The following is a 12,289-nucleotide window of genomic DNA, read 5'->3' as shown; positions in this document are numbered from 1 at the left end:
GTGAGGATGAGATGGTAAGGCCCCATAGCTGAAGACGCCACATGCTTTGGTCACAGGACATAGAGAAAGCGAGCTGGAATCCACCAGCTCCTTCCCCACTGGCTAGCCTTTACAGTGTTGGGAAAGAATTGTCATCAAAAGTCTTAGCCAGTTATGGAACCTATCATGCTACGTATGGTATGAACCAGCCAGGAAAGAGATGTCCACTGGTGCACTATTGCCAAGTCTGTTTATGGAGTAACAAAATGCTTTCTGATTGGATTTGATACCTATTGCACAGAAGGAATTTTTATTTTTTTTTTATTTTTTTATTAACACAGAAGGAATTTATTTCTGGTAAATGAAGTCAAAGCCTATAGCTAGGGAGGTCACTGGCCCTAGAAGAGAAGCTACTACTGCTGCTTTGCTAAATGGATATAATGTATCCATCAGATTTGCCTTCTAAATAATTATATTTATATCCATATATTAGTGCTGCTCTCAGCTTTAGTCAGTGGGCAATGGTAACTGTAAAGACTCATAATTGGTCAGAGTGATGAAATTAAATGTCTGCTGAAAACTTGGCCACAAACAGGACATCTATATTGCTCCCTCTAAAGCTCATAAAACATGATAGAGAAGGAGGTAGAAAAAGTGAAAGAGGTAGAGGAAGGGGTAGAGTTTTGTCACACATTCTCTTTGGGGCATGTTATGGCTATTGTGCTCTTGAATTCACAGTAGCTGTGACTACCTGAACCCCAACATCTTGTCATGGAGTGGGACTCACAAGGCCCCATCCCTCCCTGAGGATTTATAGATGGTAAATGGTTGCTGGGTGAGGGTGGGACATTTTCTATACCACAAATTTTAGTGGTATATCCTCTGGTAGGATGCCCATGCTCCTTCAAGAAAACCTCCTCCCAAGAAAAAGACTTAAAGGTATAAGGGGAACTAGCTGGGAAGAAGAGGGGTCTCAGCGGGAGGGGGAGGAGGACAAGACCATGATCAAAATACCTTATATACACAGAAAATAGTGTAATGAAACCCATTATTTATCATTGATATGTGCTAATAAAAGTATCTTGAAGTAGATTAGCATATAGTCATTAGTGTTATTATAAAGTAATTCTTGCCAGGTGTGATGGGGCACACCTTTAATGTCAGCACTTATGAGGCAGAGGGAAGCAGATCTCTGTGAACTGAAGGCCAGTCTGGTCTACATATTGAGTTCCAGGACTCAACCTCAAAAAAAAAAAAAATCAAATCTTCATCTACATGAATATTGTTCATAATAGAAAATGTGAAACAAAAAAGAAATTGGCTCTTAGTTTTACCCCCAAGAAGCTATCCATCATCAGTTAATGAGATGCTGAACAAAAAGACTGACCGGAGGTGCAATACCCAGGAATCTGGCTCTGGGCGCAAGGAGCACATAAAAACAGAGGCAGGGGATGGATATCCTGAATGGTGAATGTTTGTGTTTTAATTTCCTACTTCTAATATAGTGTTTCCTTTCTTCCAGAACTTTCTGTCCTTATTCACACTCTTCACATGTTCAATCTCCTGAGAGAGAGCTCCAACTGGGATATAAACAGGGTTCACACCAAGTGCTCAGAACTCCGTGTCATGAGTCACGCTTCTGAGCTGCTCACCCATTTGCCTGCAGAACACCATCTCCCTCCCCACGTTCACATCTAATTAGGGCTCCACACAATTTCCCTTCTGCTGCTCCTCCCTGCTGGGGACCAGGCAATTACAGGTGGACTCCAGGCACCCTTCGTCAGCTCTGTTCCTATTTTACTCTTCATGTCACCTTGTCTGCTGTGAACCTGCCAGGTTTTGAGGAGTGTTTTGTTGTTGTTGTTGTTGTAGTAGCTTCTTTATTGAAAAAGCAGCAGAACAAAACCGTTTGCTTCCTAATGATTAGAGTTCTGGGAAAGGCCTATGACACACAACTAGTCAGTAATTTTCCATAAATGCCATGGCTGTCTCCATGGCTTCATGATGTTGGTACAGCCTGAAGGCTGGGCCCAGTATCTTTCCTTGGGAGGAATACAGCTGCGTTGTCCAGCTATTCAGTCCACTAGCAACAGCTACTGAGACTCAGTTTATGACATGATCTAAGTATGAATTTTGCCTGACTGTCTTTGCATCCTTGTCCTGTGGACACACAATGTAACTGGGAGAGTTTCTCTCTCTTGATCTTCTGTCTCCATCCATCCCTGGTTCCTCTGTCCTATTCAAGACTCCATGTGATTTTTCTCTGACTTACTTTCCCAAGCTCTATCTTCTCAAGCCTCACATCCATCTGGGATTGGGGGAGGGGGGGCAGGTTCAAAGCTTCCCTCCTATAAAGGCTCCTGGTTAGGCTCCTTTCTGCTTTTGTAGCTAATGTGGAACTGGGTCAAAAGCACCCAGCTGCTCCCTTGCAAGCCTAACACAGGATGGACAGAAGCATACCTTTCTACATACCTTGGCTAGGATGCTTATACCTGTTGGACACATTGATGATGTCATGTGTACACAGGGGTTGCTCCTTTACTTTGCCATCCACATAAATGAAAGACATGGCAATCCGGTATGGTTCATAGCATCCAGCTTGATCTTGCAGAAGAACTTGCAGTACATTGTACAAGCCATGGCAATGGGAATGAAGGGTGTGTCCAGCCTGACCCCTACATAAGCATAGAAAGGACAATACACCTCTGCTTTGTTTACACCAGAGCAATTACATACTTAGATGTAATCCAACCCACAGCTCACCTTACCTAACTAGTGCCCTGATAACAGAGGAGAAAGGGCCAGGTATCATCTGTGCCATCAAATAGATGGCAAAATTCTTCCTGTTGCAGTTAAAGATTACACTCCGGCTCTAGTTTGTCAAATGTGATGGTACACATCCTTAATCCCAGCACTTAGGAGACAGAGAATAGTGGATCTTTGTGGATCCGGGCCAGCCTGGTCTAGTCTCAAAAAGGAGGAGGAGAAGGAGGAGGAGGAGGAAGAGGAGAAGGAGGAGGAGGAGGAGGAGGAGGAGGAGGAGGAGGAGAGCAGGAGATGACATTAAACAGCCCATAGTACAGTCTACCTAAGAAGTTGGATTGGTCCTCTATGGTTACTGTAAGAATAGTAAACCCAGTGGCTGAAAAAAATACACACGTTTATATTCTTACATTCTGTGGGAGCAGGAGGTGGGGTCAGCAATCCAAAATGTACTAAGTGAAGGTGTCATCAAGCCAGGTTCTTGTCCTAGAAGCTTCTTAAAGCATGAGTGGTTGTTGGCTTTCTGCTACCATCTCACCAGTCCTTATCTTTATCTCAACTTGCTGTGTAGCAAAGAGGCTTCGCGCAGCTGGGGTGCCCAGAGAGGCTGCAGAAGACATGAGTGTTGGGGGAGGATCCGTGGCTTGTGTCTGTTCTCATGTATGCCATCAGGTCACCTCCTTCAGCTCTTCCAGCATATTACCAATTCCTAAGACCAATTCTCTGCCCTGAAGAGCCCCTTCCCACAGACATGCCCATACCTGCCCATCGGGGACCCAGAAAGTCCTTGTGGAGCTGTGGTGAGAGATGGAGCTGACCCAGAGCTGAAAAAAGGGAGGGGCAGGACAGACACCAGTGGTGTCCAACAGCTGCCATCACAAAGCCCCACAACTGGGTGTTCTAACACAACAGAAACCTCCAATCTAAGTATGAGAGAGAGAGGGCCCATCAGAAGGTTCTGGAACAGTGTATTTCCCTGTTTTATACCAACTTGACACAGCTAGAGTTACGCGGGGAAAGAAACTCTCAAATGAGAAAATGCCTCCATAAGAGTTGCCTATAGAAAAGCCGGGTGTAGTGCACACCTTTAACTCAGGACGCAAGGGCAGGCAAATCTCTGTAGGTTTGAGGCCAGCCTGGTCTACAGAGTGAGTTCCAGGACAGCCAGGGCTGTTACACAGAGCAAACTCTGTCTCAAACAAAACAAAAACAAACCAGAGAAACTGCCTGATGATGGACTACAAATTGTAAAATGAAATAACCCTTTCCTCCCCTACTTGCTTTTGTCATAGTGTTTCATTGTAGCACCAAAAACCCTGGTACAACCGGGATCTTCATTCTCCGCTCTAGCTTCTTGATTTGTGGCCACCTCACTCTGGTCTCTGCTTCTGTGTTTACACTGCCTCCTCTCCTGTGTCACCTTCTGCCCTTTCTCTCTTCTGTCTCTCATGTAGACACCTGGCTTTAGCCAGTCTTTGCGACTTTGTGGGTTCTTCTTTTCCCCACTCTTTGTCCCAGTGGTTTCATCCCTATCACTGGAGAGGAGCGAAAGGATAGAGGGGAGAGAGAGAGACTTCCTAGAATCTTTCTTCTTGTTTCTCCTCTGAGCACGACTACTAACAAACTGCAACCAACCCCCCCCCCCCGAACAACCACCAACCCCACCTCTCAGGGCCTTAGCATTTATGTACCCTCTGAAAAGTCCCCAGAATTCCAAAGGCCACACAATTGCAGAAACTATCTGCAGCAGGCAAAACTGCACACCTCTTCTAGAGCACGAGGCCAATCACAGTCAGCTGTTGAGGACAGTCTGGAGCAGCCCCACATCCCCACACCTGGGATTAACACAAAACATATTCTTATAATATTTCTGGGTTTTTTTTAAGAAACCAAAATCCCTGAATTGCCATTACAACTGTCATTAGATTTAAGGCCCATCCCAGTAATCCAAAACAACCTCATATCAACACCCCTGTCCTCACTCTATCTGCAGATAAGGTCAACTTCAAAGGGCCTGGGGACTATAACAGGGAAGCATCATGGAGACTGTCATTCACTCACAACACCAGCTACCAAAATGAGCTTCCTGGAACTGTAGGGTAAACAGCCCCTGCCCTGCCATTCACTTTAAGAAAACATCAGTTTCTAACACCTGAGGTAGGTCCTACCCACTATGCTTTTCATGGTATGGGCCTCAGGCAGCTCCTCTAAAGATGGTGGTCTCTCAGCTTGGCATCTTCACCTGCTCTAAGGACTTCTGCCACACATCCTTCTGTCCAGCTTATTCTGGTCTCTACTGTCATCGGTGTTTAAAACTGGAGGGGCTTGGGCCCCAGACTCTGTGTTGTTGACATTTGTCATACCCTGAGCCTTATCTTAGCTGTCTGTCCCCAGATTATTAGCAGCTCCTCTGCCTAAGGCTGAAAATTCTCCCTCATCTTAGCTGGTCAAGGCCATGGCCTTCCTATAGCATGTGCCAGGGCCAGATACTGAGTTTTGAAAACTGGCAGTTTGAAATTCAAACTCCCTAAAATGATATAGACGTTGATGGATTGGCCTGCTGGCTCTCAGTTTCTTATCCTGCTTCACTTCCACCACACATTCAAGCACATGACACCCCCAAGTGGATAACACACACACACACACACACACACACACACATACACACATACACACACAGACACACACACATATACACACACACACATACACACACACACACACACACACACACACACACACACACACACACACACACACACCACGTACTTCAAAACATGGGTACCCCCTCCCCTGGCAGCCAGCCTACAGGTCTGCGGTTAAACAGTGTTGTGTGGATGCTGCTTCTCCCCTGGGTCTTTTGTGGTGTGAAGAGTCTAGGCTCAACAAGTACTAGGTGCCTGGGAATGTGAGTCAAGGGAATGACTCAATGAACACATTAATTTTTAAAGGCCCAGGTCACAGGTTACTCCCCTGGCAGGCAGCCTCAGCATAGTGGTTGATAAATGAATAATTCATAAGCGACCTGTCAGGGTTAGCAAACCTCTAAAGAGGACTCTTCTTCTAGCAAGCCACACTTATCATACGTGCTGTCTGTCCCCAAGTCCTCAAGTAGTACATCCTCCTCACATCATCCGGTCCCCTCGCCCCTTGCTCAGCTGGTAAGCTCTGAGGGCATTAACCTGGGTCCAGTTCCAGCAGAGCAAAGGCGCTCAGCAAAGGCTGGCTGGGCACGAAGCACTTCCTTCCCTAATATTAGCTCACCACAGTGACAGCTCTTAACTGCGACAGTGACTGTCACCCTGGGAGGTAGAAGTATCAAGGCTGCTGTTGAGATAGGGAGAGAGGCATTTGGGTGCCCAAGCACAGTTGTTCTGCAGAATACCAAGCTCCTTTCCCAATTCCCACGCTCTCCCTGCCTCGCCCCGCCCATGGCTTTGCCACTCTAAAAGATCACCCTTTCTCACACAGCTTTGCTAGCTCCGTGTCATACCTTCTTTGCCCCACCTGATACCCCTTCTCCACAGATTCTTCCTCCCTCCCATTAGGAACTGCCCCCCCCACCATACACACACACCTCGCCCCAGCCCCCACTGCAGCTGGCCCCTCTAACAATAAAGAGCCACTCTCTGCATCTGGATAGCATCTCCAGCCTCAGCCTGCCCATGGTCCCTTCTATTCCACATCTGAGGGAGTTGATAAGCAAGCCTACATTTTAGAGCCTTGAAGTTCATGGATGAAGACTTAATACTCCCTAAACCAGTGGTTCTCAACCTTCCTAATGCTGTGACCCTTTAATACAGTTCTTCACGTTGTGGTGACCTACCCCAACCATAAAATTATTTTTGTTGCTACTTCATAACTGTAAATTTGCTACTGTTATTAATTGTAATGTAAATATCTGTGTTTTCCGATAGTCTTAGACAACTCTTGTGAATGGGTCCTTCAGCATCCCCCCTGCCGAAAGGGACCACGCCCACAGGTTGAGAACCACTTGTCTAAACTGCTCTACCAATTCAGTCCAATCCCTATGAAAATGTATTTTCTGATATTTTCACAGAAGTTAACAAGCTAATTCCTAAAACTCATATGAGCAAAATATTTATTCTAGGAAAAAAAACCAAGATAGTTAAAATAATCTTGGGAGGAGTACTATTTAGACAACTCACATTTCCTAATTTCAAGTTTTATGATAAAGCCATAGTGATCAAGACTGTGTGGTAGCATGTATAAAAATATCATCACAAAATCAGTTTATTTAGGGTACTAATTGACAATATTAATTTTAAAAGAGATTACCAAACAGGTGTGGTAGTATATCCTTTTAATCCCAGTAGTCTGGAGGAAGCAGAAGCAAGTGGATCTCTGTGAGTTCAAGGTCAGAGTAGTCTACACAAGTTCCAGAACAGCCAGGGATATGTAAAGAGATCCTACTCTGCCTCAAAATAAAATAAAATTAAAATTAAAGGACATGAGCCAGGGTGGTAGTGCACACCTTTAATCCCAGCACTCAGGAGGCAGAAGCAGGGGGATCTCTGTGAGTTCGAGGCCAGCCTGGTCTACAGAGTGAGTCCAGGACAGCCAGGGCTGTTACACAGAGAAACTCTCTCTACAAAACAAAACAAAGGGAAAAGTCTAGAGCCAGTAAACTACTTGCCAATCCATATACATGACATCCTGGACCCTGCTTAGCTTCAGAGAGCAGATGTGATGCTGTGATATTCTGTAACAGTTTCTGCTGAGAGTGCAACATGCCAGAAGCTCTTTAGATACAAAAGAGCAGCAGGAAGTCCCTAAAACTGACTCCACTCACTGGACTCCTCTCTGCCAGAGTAAAGAATAAAAGCTGAGCGCTCTGCTCAGATGGAAGGAAGCTGAGCTGCATGGAAGACTCTCAAGCAAGCTGAGTTTCAAAAAAGACTCAGAAGAGAAAAGGTGCGAAGAGGCCTCTGAGAGCAGACTGGAAGGAGCAGACGCCAGCAGAGCTGGCTGGAAGAGGGTTAGGCCTACTGAGTCACTGGGAAAAAACACTCTTCGCCCTGCTGATCTGCCTGCAGGCTGTGCAGTTTGCCCCGGGGCCCCAGCTTTCGTGAGCTGTCATGGGTGCTGGGGTGGGCCTGCCTGGGTGATGCAGCTGTCTTTGAGTCATTTCTGCTCTTGTAAGAAACCCCTCACTCATATTCCTACAAGTAACTCCAATTAAACTTCTTGGCTCACCAAGTCGGAGCTAAGTGGTATCTTCCAGACTTTGGTCTGTCCTGGGCTCTCTAACCAGGGTTAGTAGACATGTGTGTGTATTCCCAGGAAAAGTCTTGTCAGGCAGAATGTGACCAGGTTTCTTTGGCTATAGATGAGATTTGCTTATTTGGATCCTTCATATGGTTGACAGGTATAAAAGGCCATATAGTAACAGATCCAATCTGTATAAAAGATTCAAATAAGCGAATCCTGTCTACTAATCCATCCTGATTAGTACTTAGATGGGAGAGTAAGTAAATCCTCAGAGACAAAAAATGAGGAACTGATTCCAGGATTTAAAGGAGGAAGTAAGGGGAAGAGAGAGCTTAATGAGTACAAGGTTTCTCCTAAGGGTGATAAAAACATTCTAGAATTAAGACAGTGATGGCAGATGTACAACTCTGAATATTCCAAGAATGATGGAATTGTATGGGGGGGTGTTTGTTTTGTTTGGTTTGGGGGGGGTTGGTTTTTTGAGACAAGGTCTCTCTGTGTAGCCCTGACTGTCCTGGACTCGCTCTGTAGACCAGGCTGACCTTGAACTCACAGAGATCCACCTGCCTCTGCCTCCTGAGTGCTGGGATCAAAGGCGTGCGCCACCATTGCCCAGCGGAATTGTATGTTTTGAGTGAATTAAGTATGGTATGTAAATTCATTTTTTATTTTATTTTTTATATTTTTTAATTGATTCTTTCTGAATTTCACATCATGCACTCCTCTCCCACTCATTTCCTTGTCCCTTTGTTTCCGTCCTACACCCTTGCAACCTCCCTCAAAATAGAAAATTAAAAATTAAAATTAAAAACAAAACAAACACATCTCACTGTGGAAGCTGTAGTGTGTCTTTGTTTGTCCCACAGTGTACTGTTTTGTCCACACATTTTTACTTGCAAATGTTTATTGCAACAAGTCATTGGTCTGGCTCAAGGCTCTGGCTTCTGCTACACTATCAATAGCGGCTCCTCACAGGGCCTTCTGTTGTATATCCTGTTGTTGCCCTGTGTCATGGAGATCCTGCAGCTTTGAGCCTGCAGGACCAGCCCTTTCATGCCCTCCAGCAGCTCATAGGTGGGGTAGATGTTGGGTGGGCCAAGTCAATGCCTTGGATCTGGGCCTGGGAGGTGGCTGAGTTCGTCAGCCCACCAGCTATCCTATGCCCATACCACCAGGCTGAGCTCTCCATCACTGGCCCTGCTAGCTCGTGCAAGTGCTGTAGCTGGCAAGAGGCAAGGGCAGCTCTCCCTCTCTCATGAGCTCTGGGCGAGCTCTCTCGCCTGCTGCAGGCAGTAAGGGGCAAGACAGTAGGAGGACATCTGTCCCTCACCCATGCCACCATATGACAGATTAGTGGTGGGGCCAGCTTTCCTGAGCTCAAATCCTAGAGATGCTCCACCTGAGCCCCCATCACCAGACCAGGGCCAGCCCCACTGTGATGCCTAGGCATGGTACAGGGCTGGCTCTCCTGAGTGCTGCAGCTGACAATGGGTAGGGCCAGCTCTTCCAAGCCTTTGGACATCAACATGGTCCCAGGCAGCATGGCCTTTGGTGGTAACATAGGCCATGGACATCAACACAGGCCTCTGCTGTTTCAGGGCCACAAACATGGCCCTCAGCGGCAGCATAGGCCAAGCCGTCACTCTGGCCTCAGGGGGCAGTACAGGTTACTCACACTAGCTGTTCCTCCCCATCCTCATGTCTCTAGTTCTGCCTGTCTTCATATTGCTCAAACCGTCTCTCCACCACATACTTGCTCATCGCACAGTGGCTCTGGTGGCCACGGGTGGGCCATTATCTTGGTTTTGGGGATTTGGGGGGGAATTTGTTTTGTTTTCTTTTGTTTTTTGTGTGTTTGTTTCTTTGTTTTGTTTCTTTGTTTTTATTTTTGTTTTTGAGACAGGGTCTCTCTGTGTGGCCCTGGCTGTCCTAGACTCACTTTGTAGACCAGGCTGGCCTTGAACTCACAGTGATCCACTTGCTTCTGATTCCTCCAGTGCTGGGATTACAGGCATGCGCACCACGCCCAGCCTTGTTTTTGTTTTTTGAGACAGGGTTTCTCTGTGTAGCCCTACCTGTTCTGGAACTTGATTTGTAAACCAGGCTGGCCTTAAACTCCCCGAGACCTGTCTGCTTCCTCCTCCCTTAGCCCTGAGAGCTGAGATTAGAGGCATGCACCAGTACACACAGCAGTGAACTTTTTTTAAATGAAAACTTCAGTGGGGACCCCTTTATTGTTACTGCCCCATGGCAGGTCTTCCTTTGAATGAAGCCCATACAGAGACTTCTGTAGGACTGTGTGAAGACCCAGGACAGTAATCGCTAGAAGCTGATTAGTGCATTGTTCTGTAAAATGTCACTACCAGCCCGGTATGGTGGTGAACACCTTTAATCCCAGGACTTGGGAGGCAGAGAGGCCAGTCTAGACTACATAGTGAGTTCTAGAACAGCCAGGGTTACCCATGTCAAAACAACAACAACAAGATGCCACTACTAAGAGAAACTGGCCAAAGGGTCCACAGCTGCCTGCACTATCTTAGTAACATTTCATGTCATTAATTTAAAAATAAAAGGTAAAAAAAAAAAAAAGTATGTGTTCCGTGAGCTAGGTTGCATGTGGGAGGCCCACAGAGCTCATGCAGATTAGTGTCGGCAGAAAGCCCTACAAGATCAAGGTTTCCCCTTTCTGGGCACACAGCCCTCCCTGACCTAAGCAAACAGCAGCAGGAGACCACTTCGCATCATCATGGCAACTGAGTGAGCTAAGCGGGGAGTATCTGAGACTAGGAGCATCTGCAGGAAAGAGACTGTGAGTTTCTTGTGGACAGTGCATTTTGAGGAGAAGCCAGTGTCTCCTCTGAGGTTAACCCTGTCCTTGGGGTCTAGTGGCCATGATTTCCACCAAGCAGAGGATCACAGGTGAAAAGAAGAGCTGCTAGGGCAGCAGGCAACTCAAAGTTGCTCCTGGAATCCTCAACCTTGAACTCAGCCTGTGGCTTCTCCTTGCACCCAGCATCAAGAGGATGAGGACTCCAGTCTGCTTCCCCATGTGGCATGTGGTTTGTTTTCAAAGACTCCTTAGGGAATGCCAGTGAATTCTAACTGCTGGGGCAGCCTGTTTACCTTCCCTGCATGCTGGGTACATCCTGTCACTAGGGGGCAGACTTGTCTCTACCAAAGCCACCCAGCTGCATGCGTGCGTGCGTGCGTGCCTGGTGGGGCACACTAGGCACACACTCTGGAGTATGCTGACTCATGGGAAGCTTCTCTCTCTCCCTCTTTCTCTCTTCTCTCTCTCTCTCTCTCTCTCTCTCTCTCTCTCTCTCTCTCTCTCTCTGTCCTCTCTCTCTCTCTCTCTCTCTCTCTCTCTCTCTCTCTCTCTCTCTCTCTGTGTGTGTGTGTGTGTGTGCTTCTCTGTCTCTGTCTCTCTCTGTGTGTGTGTCTCTCTCTCCCCACCCCCAGGAACTGCCAAGCAGCTCCCTGGCCTGGAAGCTCTACAAGGGCTCTTCTGCTGGAAACAGAAGAGAAGGGAGTTCAGGCAGTGAGGAACGACCTCTTCCTCAGTCAACCCTAGTGCATTTTTCCCTATCTAAAGAGAGGATCAGAGTGTGCTCTGAAGATATGTTTGTGCTCAAAAATGGCCTTGGAAGTTGGAGAGAGTAATTCTTCAGAGAAAAGGGAATGCAGACGATGTACTTGTGCCGCCCCCACCCCAGGCCCAGCACTCTCAATGCCATCTCTCCAAAATTGAAATGCACAGCAAAGTACACAACTAACGAATAAATGGGCTCAGGTCCCAGAAATAGGCTGCCCTTTCTTAGGGGTGACGGGAATATCCTCTGTGCTTCCTGTTGCCATGGTTTCCACTCGGCAACCAGGCAGCCTGTTGTGTGGAAGCCATTTTGCATGATGGGATGCTGGTGATGGCCCTGTGTGCATCTGGGAGCTGTCAAAGAGAGAGAAAGGGGGTGGCAATCTCCCTGGTCTTAGATCCAGCCAAGATCCAGAGAGGAAATGTGAGCCATTGCATACTCTTGAACTCATAGATCCAAGGGCTTGAAGAGAGACACTAGAGACTAAAGCCAACAAAGTTTTGGTTTGGGCATTGACATGCTTTTCAAAACTGTGAGGCTCATCTTCTCCTCTGGCCAGAGAAGCCTAGCAGAGGGCTGTCTTCCAAAGAGGTCCCAAGCTAACTGAGTACAATAGACTCAGAGGGGCTAGAAATTTGCAAATAGGGCTGAGCTCAGCCTGCAGCAGCTTCCCTGTTGGACTCAGAGCAGGCGGCCCTCCTTTGACACCCTCTTGGGAAAGC

This window comes from Acomys minous, assembly GCF_964271855.1.
Source record: "Acomys minous genome assembly, chromosome: 7".
NCBI lineage: Eukaryota > Metazoa > Chordata > Mammalia > Rodentia > Muridae > Acomys > Acomys minous.
Note: the sequence above shows the minus strand (reverse complement) of the source record.